Source organism: Carcharodon carcharias, chromosome 4 (assembly GCF_017639515.1).
Source record: "Carcharodon carcharias isolate sCarCar2 chromosome 4, sCarCar2.pri, whole genome shotgun sequence".
Classification (NCBI taxonomy): Eukaryota; Metazoa; Chordata; class Chondrichthyes; order Lamniformes; family Lamnidae; genus Carcharodon; species Carcharodon carcharias.
Genome location: NC_054470.1, coordinates 162,714,579 through 162,729,364, shown reverse-complemented (window position 1 = coordinate 162,729,364; position 14,786 = coordinate 162,714,579). Strand labels below are relative to the sequence as shown.

At 47.5% G+C, this 14,786-nt stretch overlaps 1 protein-coding gene across 3 annotated transcripts in view; it reads left to right on the top strand.

Annotated features, from left to right (window-relative positions):
- The window catches only part of dmgdh (dimethylglycine dehydrogenase), a 168,448-nt gene that overhangs the window by 134,860 nt on the left and 18,802 nt on the right, over positions 1–14,786 (top strand). The gene's annotated exons all lie outside the window — the stretch shown is intronic.

Here is a 14,786-nt window from a genome sequence, read left to right as displayed (position 1 = left end):
TCCTCCAAATAGAGAAAAATGCTCGGCATTAGACTGATTAAGACTCTTAAGAATTATCAAGACTGTGGGTGGAATTTTACGGCCCTGTCACAATGGGATGGAGGAAGGCGCATGGCCATAAAATGTGACGAGGCGTTCAAAAGCCCATTGACTTCAGTGGGACTGGAACATGCTGCCAGCGGGAGGGGCCGTTAAATTCCACCCCGTGATTTGGAGTGTCTTGTTGTATGGGGCTGAAACATGGACCTTGAGAAAAGGCGACATCCAAAGATTAGAAAGTGGCAGGTCAGATGGAGAGAACACAAGCGCAACAAAGAAATTCTCAGATAAAAGCAAAAAGCCGCGGATGCTGGAAATCCAAAACAAAAACAAAAATACCTGGAAAAACTCAGCAGGTCTGACAGCACCTGCGGAGAGGAGCACAGTTAACGTTTCGAGTCCCTATGACACTTCATCAGAACTAAGTAAAAATAGAAAAGAGGTGAAATATAAGCTGGTTTAAGGGGGGTGGGAGAAGTAGAGCTGGATAGAGGGCCAGTGATAGGTGGAGATAACCAAAAGATGTCACAGACAAAAGGATAAAGAGGTGTTGAAGGTGGTGATATTATCTAAGGAATGTGATAATTAAGGGTAGAAAGCAGGACGAGCAAGGTACAGATAGCCCTAGTGGTGGTGGGGTGGGGTGAAGGGAAGGAATCGAAATAGGCTAAAAGGTAGAGATAAAACAATGGATGGAAATACATTTAAAAATAATGGAAATAGGTGGGAAAAGAAAAATCTATATAAGTTATTGGAAAAAAGGGGATCGAAAAGGGGGTGGGGATGGAGGAGAGAGTTCATGATCTAAAATTGTTGACCTCAATATTCAGTCCGGAAGGCTGTAAAGTGCCTAGTCGGAAGATGAGGTGCTGTTCCTCTAGTTTGCGTTGAGCTTCACTGGAACAATGCAGCAGGCCAAGGACGGACATGTGGGCATGAGAGCAGGGTGGAGTATTGAAATGGCAAGCAACAGGGAGGTCTGGGTTTTGCTTGCGGACAGACCGAAGGTGTTCTGCAAAGCGGTCACCCAGTCTGCGTTTGGTCTCTCCAATGTAGAGGAAACCGCATTGGGAGCAACGAATGCAGTAGACTAAATTGAGGGAAGTGCAAGTGAAATGCTGCTTCACTTGAAAGGAGTGTTTGGGCCCTTGGACGGTGAGGAGAGGGGAAGTAAAGGGGCAGGTGTTGCACCTTCTGTGCTTGCATGGGAAGGTGCTGTGGGAGGGGGTTGAGGTGTAGGGGGTGATGGAGGAGTGGACCAGGGTGTCCCAAGCTCCTGATCCCTGTGGAATGCCGCCAGGGGGGTGAAGGGAAGATGTGTTTGGTGGTGGCATCATGCTGGAGTTGGTGGAAATGGCGGAGGATGATCCTTTGAATGCAGAGGCTGGTGGGGTGATAAGTGAGGACAAGGGGAAACCTAACATATTTCAGGGAGGGAGAGGAAGGTGTGAGGGTGGATGCGCGGGAGATGGGCCGGACATGGTTGAGGGCCCTGTCAACCACCGTGGGTGGAAAACCTCGGTTAAGGAAGAAGGAGGACATGTCAGAGGAACTGTTTTTGAAAGTGGCATCATTGGAACAGATGCGACGGAGGTGAAGGAACTGAGAGAATGGGATGGAGTCCTTACAGGAAATGGGGGGTGAGGAGCTGTAGTCAAGGTAGCTGTGGGAGTTGGTAGGCTTCTGATCAATATTGGTGGACAGTCTATCACCAGAAATTGAGACAGAGAGGTCAAGGAAGGGGATGGGCCATGTGAAAATGATGGAGGGATGGAAATTGGAAATTCTCAGGATGGTGGAGAAGGAAAGATCATTCGTGAATATTATTACGAAAAGGCAACAAGGTTGGATTAACCATATTTTAAGGTATGAGAACTTGCTGAAGGAGGTGATCGCAAGAAAATTAGGGGGATGGAGACCAAGAGGGAGAAAGGGAATGATATTAGCCAAATTGAAAATGGGGAGGGTCCTATGAACAACTGAAGAGGAAGGTGCAAGGACGCGAGGTGTGGAGCATTGAACAGAGGATTTGCCCTTAGGCAGATCACGATTACTATGAAAGGTAATGAACAGGAAATTATGAGAAACGCATTCCCAAGCTCCTGATTTGTGCTCCCAGCATCAGGAGGGCAAACTTGTAAAATTAGCTCTAGTTGTGAGTCATTAAATCGTTAGTGTCTTGATGAAGCAAATGTTTGATAAAAAGGTCTGTTTGTGAAGTCACAAGAGTCGTGTGGGTTGTCACTATGTTGTCATGCACAGACACAAAACTATGTGTTTGTGATTTTATTGTGTGATTGTAAACAAACTAAGGATATGTTTCCCAACATTGGCCTCAATTTTTTGCTCCCCCACCAGCAGGTTTATAAGTGAGGGGAGCATGAAATTGAAGGAAGGGGCTTCCCTCTGGGTTACCGCCCACCCTGACCTCACAGTGATTTTACGCTGGGGTGGGCAAGGTCTCAGACAGGCCGCCTGCCCTTGCCCCAATTGAGGCCCTTAAGTGGCCAATTATTGACCACCTAAAGGCTGTTTTCTGCCCAGCCTCAATTTTTAGACTGGCAGGACGATTTACCTGGTGTAGGAGAAGCCCAAAAATGAACAGGTGTACTCCTCAGGTGGGAAGGGATGATGGGAAGGGAGCGCCTCCATCAGAAGCCCTCTTTGAACTCCAGGCACCACCCCTGCCCAGCCCAAACCACCTCCCTTTAAGGTCTGGTGGCTGCTGGACCTCCCTAGACCCCCGCCCAGCACCTCCCCCAACACCCCAATCATCCACTTTGCATTCCTCCAGGCCTTTCCTACCCTTGCCATCATGGGACCACGAAAACTTACCTTGCCATCTAGTCCTGGGACTTAGGCTCAGGCACCTCCCTGAACCTCCTCTTCAATCCACTGCAGCTCCTGTCACTGCAGGGACTAGAGAGCTGTCTACCAGTCCGGTTGGCCGGCAGCTCTCTAAGACGGGACTTCTTCCTGAGTGAGGGGTATAACTCCTGCCTGCAGCCGGTTGGCAATCATTGGAGTGCGAAATGGCTGCGGGGCACTTGGGGCAGAATTTTACATCCCACAGCAGGCACGCGCCCAACCCGATTGGGTATAAAATCGCACGAGAAGACATCGGGTGAGCATCCTGGCATCATTGCGCACTCGCACGATATTCCTTTCGCAGGACATGCGCAAAAGTTGTAAACACACCCACCCACAATTAAGAGGGCAATTAACGGCGCCGTTGTCCCCGTTTTTTAGTGGCCTGTCCAACCTTACAGTTGGCGGATGGGCGAATCTCATCCAAGGGCGGGATGTAATTCCCGTTATGAAATAAAATTTAAATAAATATCTGTGGACAGCATTTTTATCAGCCATATATTCAGGTGCTTGATTGTGGTGCATGGACATTTTATCTTTGCAGCTTTTTTAACCTTTATTTGATCACTTTCAGGTCTGCAGCTCCCTGAGGCGGCTGTCTGCCTTCAGGGAGCTCTCTCGTAGCGCCTACAGAAACATCATCGCCCGCCCTCTACCCGCCCCCACCTCGGCAGCGCTGAGCTTTTCACCCCGCGTTTCTCACTGATTGGCCGTTAATTGGCCAGCCACCGTGAAATCGTGGTAGGTGGTCGATCACGGTCGGGGGCCCATTTCTCAACTGCTCCCGGGCCCGCCGATTGTGTGCTCCCACCAACGGTAAAATTCAGGCCTTGAAGTCGCCAGGGTCGTGTTCCCCACCGACTCTTCAAATGGCGGGAAGGGAAACCCCACCATCTGAAACGGTCAGGCCATTGTTTTTTTTAACTTAGATAGCTTTTATTTTGCCTTTGTGTCCAAGTTGAATTGCCCTCTTAAATTTTTATTATTAATTAATTAATCCTACTCCTCGCATATTTGTGATATGTAGATGATACATTTGCTTTATTTGAATTTACAGCTGCATGTAAGAATTTCCTTACACACCTTAATGAGCTCCGTCTTGTGCTCAATTTCACATTTGAGATGCAGCAGACAAATGAGCTCCCTTTTCTTGATGTGCTAATTGAGAAATCTGCCAATGAGTTCTTTACTATTGAAGACAGAAGGAACATGTCCATGCACTGCACCTTTTGCAACTGAACAAAACTTAGAGGACAGCCATTCCCTGGTTCATGCCCCATGGTTATGCCTTGACCAATCAGAATCAATCTGCCTGGTTTGAATTTGAACAAAAGCTTGGCAGTTAACTGTTCCCTGGTGCACTCTCCATGGCAGTGCTTCTTCCAATCAGAGTCCACTTGCTAACCAATCAGCACTCTCTTTTCATGCAGTATAAATTGTTGTTCCCTTTACTATTGATATTCTAGCAAACTGTCCTGATGAGTGCAAGACGAAGAGCTTCAACATGTTGTCTCTTTTTTTCAGCAATATTATTTAATTCCTTTTAACGTTCTTAAGGCCCAGATCGTGATCTTTCCTCCCCATTTTCACAGCACCATTATTTTCTTTTTCCAGCTATAATAAGTATCACCCTGTGGGTTTCTCCAGTTCAAAAGCTCAGAATGTTCCTTCTCGTTGTCCACTCCAACTTATCAATGTCTTTTTAGGAATGTAGGAGCAGGTGTATGCTATTCAGCCTATCGGGACTGCTCCGCCATTCAGTACGATAATGGCTAACCATCCACTTCAATGCCTTTTTCCCACATTGTCCCCATATCCCTTTTTGTCATTGGTATTTAGAAATCTGTCAATCTCTGCTTTAAACATAAGATAGGGACCCAAAAATTGCACTCAATATTCCAAATGTGGCCTCTCCTAGGATCTGTAAAAGTTTGAATAACTACTTTCAACATATAATCAAATTTTCCTGCAGTATACTCTATACTTTAGTAGTCTTATTGGTAAGAGGGCATTTTGTGCCATCTTCCCCAAATAGTTAATGACAAATTTGCTCCAATTCTCCTGCAATTTAGTTGGCTCTGCCTGTCTCCAGACAAATGTAATAGCCCAATTATCACATCATTTGCAGCCTGAAAACACTGCAGTTGTGCTGCTATTTTGATAAATACTAAATCCTGTCTGAAAAGTGTCTTGTAATTAGCTCACACTAAAAAAAAATGTAGTATTAAAGCAAAGAGTAGATTTGAGAAATATGGGGCTGGATTTTCATGGACCCATGGAGATAGAATTGAAGGTGGCGGAGGCAGTGGTGGGGGGGTGGGGGAGGTGGGGTTGGTGGCAGTGAGGGGGAGGAAAATAGGGGGTAGTCATGTCAGGATGGCTCCCCACTCATTCCCGTCACCAGGAGACTTTCCCAAGGCAGACAAACCCTCACTCCGTGAGGGTGAGCAACCAATTAGGCCAATTAAGACCCTGCTTAGGGGCCATTTTGTATCGGCACCAGTATTTTCCTGCTGTCAGATCAGCCCCCCCACCATGAATGGGGGTCGCCACCTCAATTGGGGCAGCCTTCTGAAGGCAGGTCGGGCTGGCCATCGAAGCTGGAGGCTCAGTTCTCCAATGATGGGACTATGGGGATGAAATGCTGGAGCTGCTAATAAGTCTGCAAAGGGGTCTCCCCTCCAACCTGATGGTCCTGTCAGCTCTGAACCTTTTAATTTATACCTTCTCTGCAGGCAGCTTAGGCACTGCCATGTTGAGCAAGCTACCGCAGTGCATCTTGTAGATGTTACACACACTGCTGCCACTATGTGCCGGTGGTGGAGGGAGTGAATGTTTAAGGTTTAGATGAGGTGCCGATCAAACAGGCTTATCCTGAATGGTGTCAAATTTCTTGTGATAAGGATGGTTGATCCTTGGACACTGCCCTGAGAAACTCCAGCTGTTATATCCTGTTACTGAGATGATTGGCTTCTAGCAACTACAGTTATCTTCCTTTTATGCTGCGTATATGACTCCAACCAATGGAAAGTTTCCCCTCAATTCCCATTGATTTCAATTTTAAATCAAATGCTACCCTGATGTCAAGGATGATTGCTCTCACCTCACCTTTGGAATTCAGCTCTTTGGTCCATATTTGAACTAAAGCAGGTGTGAGGTCTGGAACCAAGTGCTGCTGGCATATCCCAAACTGAACATCAGTGAGCAGGTTATTGCTGTGATAGTGCTGCTTGATAATACTATTGACAGCACCATTCATCACTTTGCTGATGATTGAGAGTAGGCTGATGGGGTGGTAATTGGCCGGATTGGATTTATGTTTCTTTTTGTGGGCAGGACATAACTGGACAATTTTCCACTTTGCTGGATAAATGCCAGTGTTGTATCTGTACTGGAGCAGCTTGGCCAGGGGTGCTAACCCCTGTGTTCTGGAACACAAGTCTTCAGTATTATTGCTGGAATGTTGTCAGAGCCCATCGCCTTTGCAGTATCCAGCGGCTTTAGCCATTTCTTGATAACACATGGAGTGAATCAAATGAGCTAAATATCTGCATCTGTGATTCTGGGAACCTCAGGAGCAGGCCAAGATAGATCATCCACTTGGCAGTTCTGGTTGAAAATAGCTGCCAATGCTTCAGTCTTAACTTTTGCACTTATGTGCTGGGCTAACTCCTACATAATTGAGGATGGGGATCTTTTTGGAGCCTCCTCAGTTGTTTAATTGTCTAGCATCATTTATGACTGGACATGGCAGGATTGCAAAGCTATTACCTGATCCATTGCTTGTGGACTTGCTCTGTCTATTGCATTCTGCTTCCACTGTTTGGCATGCAAGTAGTTCAGTCTTGTAACTTCACTAGATTGGCACCTGATTTGTAGGTATGGTTGGTGCTGTTCCTGGCATGCTCCCCAGCACTCCTCATTGAACCAGCGTTGGTCCTCTGGCTTGATGGTAATGGTAGAATGACGGATATGTCGGGCCATAAGGTTACAGATTGTGTTTTTTTAAAATTCATTCAAAGGATGTGGACTTCGCTGGCTAAGCTGGCATTTATTGCCCATCCCTAATTGCCCTTGAGGTGACAATTAAAGAACTTAATAGAAGAGCGTGATAGACAGATTGGAATAAGAATAAGGAAATTCCAAATGTTGTGACCTAGGTTGGTGAAGACAAACGGTGCAGCAAACAGGCGGGCAGGGTGGGGGGTGGGAGGCGGAGATTGAAGGGGAGAAGAGATGCACAAAGAGTGTAGAGTCAGATGAACAAAGATGGTAAGGGAGAGAAAGGAGAGAGCTGTACAGCTGTAAAAGGAAGTTAGAGCTATGAAGAAAAAGGCTTTGAAAACATCGGAAAGGACAAGAATTGCAAATTTGAGATGTTGGTGGGCCAGAAGTCAAGTGAAAACAAGGATAGCAGGCAATGAGGGCTTGATTTGGGTTGGGATTCAAGCAGAGGTTTGGACAAGTGTAGGTTGTTGGAGGAGGATGGGGGATTAGCAAAGGAAACGTTGTAGTTGTTGAGCCTGAAGCTTACAGAGGGATATTTATAGAATTATGCTAAGCTTATATAGGAGCCAGGTTTCAGTTGCACCTTGATTATTATGTTCACTTCTGAGTTCCAGTACTATATATAAAAAAGGACATAGAAACACTGGAGAAAGTGCAAAAGATTAGAAAGATGGAACCAGAATGAGGAGAAATTACATTTACTCAGTGATTTGTGTGGAACTTACTACTTCAGGATGTGATTGAGGCAAATAGCTTAAATACTTTCAAAAGGGAACTAGAAAAAAAATCATGAGAAAAGGGAATAGAAAGATATGCTGATAGGCTGAGATAAAAGGAACATAAGGAGATTTGTGTGCAATATAAACACAAACATGGACTAGTTGGGTGAACAGCCTGTTCCTGTGCTGTATATTTGATGTAATTTTATGATATAAATGAGGGTTTCAGTAGCAGAATGGTTAACTGGGGAAAAGAGGTGTTAATGTTTTCAAACTGGGAGCAGGCTATCTCTGTATGGAGACAAAAAACTGTACGCAATTCTGCTGCTACTAATGGCTGCTACTGGTGTCTCATGAATGCCCAGTTTTGAGCTGCTAAACCTGTTCTGAATCAATTGCATTTAGCAAGGTGGAAATGCCATTCAACAAGATGGAGGCTGTCCCTAGTGCGAAGACAGGACTTGGTCTCCACAAGGTCACACTTGGTCACTCCTGCCAACACTCCATGGACAGATGCAACTGCAGCAGATAGATTAGTGAGGGTGAGGGGTGAGGTCAATAAGTTTTTACCTTTCTGTTGGCTCTCTCACCACATGCCCAGTCTAGCAGATAAGTCCTTCAGGACTCATCCAGCTTGGTCAATAGTGATGCTACTGAGTCACACATTGAAGTCCCGCATGCAGAATACATTTTGTGCCTGTGCCATGACTCCAGATCCCCAGCAGCATAGTTGACTCTTAACTGCCCTTCTAGCAAGCCACCCAGGTGGAGGGCAATTATGGATGGGCAACAAATTCTGGGCTTGCCGGCGATGCCCATGAAAGAATAAATAATGAAAATCCTCAGTGCTTCTTCCAAGTGGCGTTCAGCACGGCCCTGGGTGAAAACAGCGCAGAGAGAGAGAGTGAATAAAGAGCGGGGGAGAAAGACAGAGGCCCCACACAGTGATTCAAACCAACACTGAAAAAACAAAGAGTGATTCACAGGAAAACAGGCCAGTGATTGCTGGTGAGTATTTCAGCTTTTAGCTTTGTTTTAGAATTACATTAGCAGCTGAGTAACTATCACTTGTTGATTATTATTAAATTAGTAACTTAAGAATAGGCGGAAAATAAATAAATAATAAAGGTAAAACAACAAAAAAGAGCGATAATGGAGCGGCTGTATAAAGAGTGGGAGTGGAGCGGCTGTATAAAGGCTGGGAGTGGAGCGGCTGTATAAAGGCTGGGAGTGGAGCGGCTGTATAAAGGCTGGGAGTGGAGCGGCTGTATAAAGGGTGGGAGTGGAGCGGCTGTATAAAGGGTGGGAGTGGAGCGGCTGTATAAAGGGTGGGAGTGGAGCGGCTGTATAAAGGCTGGGAGTGGAGCGGCTGTATAAAGGCTGGGAGTGGAGCGGCTGTATAAAGGCTGGGAGTGGAGCGGCTGTATAAAGGGTGGGAGTGGAGCGGCTGTATAAAGGCTGGGAGTGGAGCGGCTGTATAAAGGGTGGGAGTGGAGCGGCTGTATAAAGGCTGGGAGTGGAGCGGCTGTATAAAGGCTGGGAGTGGAGCGGCTGTATAAAGGCTGGGAGTGGAGCGGCTGTATAAAGGCTGGGAGTGGAGCGGCTGTATAAAGGGTGGGAGTGGAGCGGCTGTATAAAGGCTGGGAGTGGAGCGGCTGTATAAAGGGTGGGAGTGGAGCGGCTGTATAAAGGCTGGGAGTGGAGCGGCTGTATAAAGGCTGGGAGTGGAGCGGCTGTATAAAGGCTGGGAGTGGAGCGGCTGTATAAAGGCTGGGAGTGGAGCGGCTGTATAAAGGCTGGGAGTGGAGCGGCTGTATAAAGGGTGGGAGTGGAGCGGCTGTATAAAGGCTGGGAGTGGAGCGGCTGTATAAAGGCTGGGAGTGGAGCGGCTGTATAAAGGCTGGGAGTGGAGCGGCTGTATAAAGGGTGGGAGTGGAGCGGCTGTATAAAGGCTGGGAGTGGAGCGGCTGTATAAAGGCTGGGAGTGGAGCGGCTGTATAAAGGCTGGGAGTGGAGCGGCTGTATAAAGGGTGGGAGTGGAGCGGCTGTATAAAGGGTGGGAGTGGAGCGGCTGTATAAAGGCTGGGAGTGGAGCGGCTGTATAAAGGCTGGGAGTGGAGCGGCTGTATAAAGGGTGGGAGTGGTGTAGCTATATAAAGAGTTGGAGTGGAGCAGCTGTATAGAGAGTGGGAGTTTACCTTTGAGGGAGTGGAGCAGCTATATGAAGAGCAGAGCGGAGTTTACCTGTAAGGGAGCCGGTTCTCACCCAGACCACTTGACAGCACTGGAATTCGAAAGGAGCGATGTCAGGGCAAGGGTGAGAGCTGATTGGTAGATAGTGACTAAGTTGTTTTTTTCCACTTTAAAGTGACGTTGCAGAAGGCAAGAGTTTCAGCATTTTTTTTTAAAAACTAAATGGTTTTTTACTTGGCTTAAATTGAAGGAAATAGTCTTTTAATTAAAAACAAACAAAGATTATGGCAAGGAAGCTCAGTCCCGTGTATTGTACAGCTTGCAGCATGTGAAAATTCTCCTTGCAGCCTAGATGACCACATGAAGCGGCAGGAAGTGCCACCGGCTTGACCAGCTTGAGCAATGGGTTTCTGAGCTCGAGCATCAGCTGGAGACACAGCAGAGCACCCGTGAGGCTGAGGGTTACATGGATAGCATGTTTTTAAATGTGTAGTCAGGGAAGGAATGGGTGACCACCAGTCAGAAGAAGGGAGGCAGGCAGGTAGTCAGGAAAGCCCCAGAGCGCATGTCACTCAAGAACCATTTTTCCATGTTGGAAAATGGTGAGGGTGCTGGTTCCTCCAGGGAGTGCAGACAGAGCCAAGTTCCCTGCACTGTGGGTTGCTTAGCTCCATAACATGGGAGGAGTAAGAGTGCAAGAGCAATAGTCGTAGGAGACTCAATAATGAGGGTGCAGACAGGCGCTTCTGTGGCCATAGATGTGACTCCAGGATGGTGTGTTGCCTCCCTGGTGCCAGGGTCAAGGAACAGAACAGCTGCAGAGCATTCTGAAGGGGGAGGGCGAACAGTCAGAGGTCGTGGTTCACATTGGTACTAACAACATAGGTAGAAAGAGGGATGAGGTCCTGTGACAAAAATTTAGGGAGCTAGGTAGCAGATGAAAAAACAGGACCTCAAAGGTCGTAATCTCTGGATTACTCCCTTCGCCACGTGCAAGTGAGTATAGGAATAGGAGGATAGAGAGGATGAATGTGTGTATGAAGAGATGTTGCAGGAGGAAGGGCTTTAGTTTCCTGGATCACTGGGTCTATTTCTGGCGAAGGTGGGGTCTGTACAAGTCGACGGGTTGCACCGGAACTGAAACAGGACCAACATCCTTGCGGGGAGGTTTGCTAGTGCTATTGACGGCTTGGGGGGCAGGGGGGGTGGTTTAAACTAATTTGGCAGGGGGGTGAAATACAAAGTAGAGGTACTGTAGGGGGTGATGCACAGCCAAATATAGAAGAGAAACTAAGCCAGCCTGGAAGGCAGAGCAAATATAGACCTGTTACGGCACAAGGAAATAATGCCAGGCTGGATTGCATCTATTTTAACACAAGGAGTCTTAAAAGTAAGGCAGATGAATTGAGGGCGTTGATTAAAACATGGGAATTTGATATTGTTCCTATCACAGAGACATAGTTGAGGGAAGGGCAGGACTTGCAGTTCAATATTCCAGGGTACAGAATCTTCAGGTGGAGGGGAGGTGAACAAGAGGAGGTGGCATTGTACTGTTGATCAAGGAGTCAATACTGTAGAAAGGAGGGATGTTATTTTAGAAGGTTCTTCAAATGACGCCATATGGGTAGAACTTAAAAACAAAAAAGGGGGCAATCACCTTGCTGGAAGTGTACTATAATCCTCCAAACAGTTAGGGGAAGATAGAGGAGCAAATATTGTAAGCAAATGTCAGAAAAGTGTAAAAATAATGGGGTAATAATATTAGGGGATTTCAACTTCCCCAGCATTAACTGGGATAGTCTTAGTGTGAAAGGCTTAGAAGGGGCGGAATTCTTAAAGTGCATCCAGGAGAGCTTTTTGAGCCAGCATGTAGAAAGTCCTAGAAAAGAAGGGGCGGTTCTGGACCTAATTTTAGGGAATGAAGCTGGGAAAATGGTAGAAGTGTCAGTGGTGGAGCATTCCGGGGATAGTGACCATAACTCTGTAAGATTTAAGGCAGTTATGGAAAAGGACAAAGGTGGGGAAGGCCGTTTTCAATTTGATAAGACAGGATCTGGCCAAAGTGGACTGGGAGCAGATACTTGTAGGAAAGTCTACATCAAACCAGTGGGAGTTATCCAAAATGAAAATACTGAGAGTTCAGGGCCAACATGTTCCCATAAAGGTGAAGGGTGGGACCAACAAGTCCAGGGAACCCTGGGTGTCAAGGGATATAGAGGATTGGATAAGGCAAAAAAAGGTTTATGGCAGATACAGAGAGCTGAAAACAGCAGAAGCATTAGAGGGGTATAGAAAGTGTAGGGGGGTACTTAAAAAAGTAATTAGGAGAGCGAAGAGGGGGCATGAAAAAACACTGGCGGGCAAGATAAAGGAAAATCTCAAGGCATTTTATAAATATGTTAAGGGCAAGAGGATAACCAGGGAAAGAGTAAGGCCCATTGGGGACCAAAGTAGCAATCTGTGCATGGAGCCGGAGGACGTAGGTAAGGTTTTGAATGATTACTTTTCATCTGTGTTCACTATGGAGAAGGACGATGTAGGTGTAGAAATCAGGGAGGGGGATTGTGATATACTTGAACAAGTTAGCATTGAAAGGGAAGAGGTACGAGCAGTTTTAGCCAGGCCCAAATAAGATGTATCCCAGGCTGCAATGTGAGGACTAACACAGCAAGGGAATACACAATGAATGGTAGGACCCTAGGAAGTACAGAGGATCAGAGGGACCTCGGTGTACATGTCCATAGGTCCCTGAAGACAGCAGCACTGGTAGATAAGGTGGTTGAGAAGGCAAATGGAATACTTGCCTTTATTAGCTGAGGCATAGAATATAAGAGCAGGGAGGTTATGTTGGACCTGTATAAAATGCTGGTTAGACCACAGCTGAACTGTGTGCAGTTCTGGTCACCACACTATAGGAAGGATGTGATTGCATTGGAGAGGGTGTAGAGGAGATTCACCAGGATGTTGCCTGGGCTGGAGCATTTCATCTATGAAGAGAGACTGAATAGGCTGAGTTACTTTCCTTAGAGCAGGGAAGGCTGAGGGACCTGATAGAGGTATACTTATGGGGGGCATAGATAGGAAGAAATTTTTCCCTTTAGCAGAGCTGTCAATAACCAGGGGGTATAGATTTAAGGTAAGGGGCAGGACGTTTAGAGGGGATTTGAGGAAAAATGTTTTCACCCAGAAGGTGGTTGGAATCTGGAACACACTACTTGAGGGGGTGGTAGAGGCAGGAACCCTCACAACATTTAAGAAGTATTTAGATGAGCCCTTGAAACACCATAGTATAGAGGGCTACAGGCTGGAAGATCGGATTAGAGTAGATTGGTGCTTGATGGCCGGCATGGACAGGATGGGCCGAAGGGCCTGTTTCTGTGCTGTATAACTCTCTATGACTCTATGGAGGAGTACTAATTCATCCGCAGAGGGAGGGTAGGTAGATTTTAATCAGGGTGGAGGCTTCCTTGCCCATGTTTGACCTGATGTCATGAGACTTCACTTTTGCATTAGTAAAATATGCATTCAATTTCCTGTCAGTTTTCTTTCCTGAACACTTTGCAGTTGTGCTTGGTGGCTTCACCATCATGCTCCTTAGCACCCCTCAGCCCAATCCATCCGGTTAACATTACTATCATTACTGAAAAGCTGTGCAATTCCTAACACCCACCTTCCCCCCCTTAGACACACACACACACACACACACACACACACACACCACCTGGTGCTCCCCATCATAGGAGCCAATCTATTCACAGAAATGCAGCTTTGCTTTGCAAATGCTGCTGTAATTTAGTCTGTCTCAGCGATTCAAACTTTCCAACTGCAGCAGCCACCTCCAATCAGAGACAACAGTTTGATCAATACGTGGCCTTGGCCAACCACTTGTTCCATAAAAGTCCAGTTCTTCAGTGCAGTGACGCACACTCAGATTTCAAGGGCCTGAGCCTGAATGATTGGGAGGGAGTGGGTGAGGATGGGGAAGTGTGTGTAGTTGAGGTAAGGAAGGGGGGATTGCGGGGGTGAGGTGAGGATGGGAGGGTGTTGGGATGGTTGAGGTGAGGGTAGGAGAGTGTGGGAGTGAGGTAAGTATGGGGGTGAGGATGTGGGGGGGTGAGGATGGGAGAGTGCGGGGGTGGGGATGGGAGAGTGTGGGGGTGGGGGATGTGGAGGGTGAGGTTGGGAGGATGTGGGGGTGAGGGTGGGAGAGTGTGGGGGTGGGGGATGTGGCGGGTGTGGGGGTGGAGGATATGGGGGGTGAGGGTGGGAGAGTGTGGGGGTGGGGGATGTGGCGGGTGAGATTGGGAGGATGTGGGGGTGGGGGATGTGGAGGGTGTGGGGGTGGAGGATGTGGGGGGTGACGGTGGGAGAGTGTGGGGGGTGAGGTTGGGAGGATGTGGGGGGTGAGGTTGGGAGGATGTGGGGGGTGAGGTTGGGAGAGTGTGGGGGTGGGGATGGGAGAGTGTGGGGATGGTGATGGGTGAGGTGAGGTTGGGAGAGGATGAGGTAAGGATGGGGAGGGTGGGGTGGGTGAAGATAAGAGTGTATGGAGAATGGGGACGGGGAGTGTGGGAGGTGAGGGTGGGCGAATGTGAGTGGTGTGGATGGATGAGGGGAGGATAGAGGAATGTGAGTGAGATGAAGATTGGGTGAGATGATGATGGGAGAGTGTCAGGGGTGGGGACGGCGGAAGTAATGATTGGGGATTATCAGGGGTGTGTGGGTGAGGTGAAGATGGGGGAGTGTCTAACCCGTAATGAGGGGACCATCTGGTGATGAGGGAAGACTTCTGGCACAGTGTGCCCTAAGTGCAAAAATCTTTCTTCTCCTTTCCTCCTTGGTTCTTCCAGTGAGAGACCGCGATCTCTGTGCTCTTGAGGCTCATTCACCCATCAGTGGAAACCATCCTTCATTGTTTTTTCAGTTAGATCCCCAGTTTTCACCCTACCCTTTACTGGC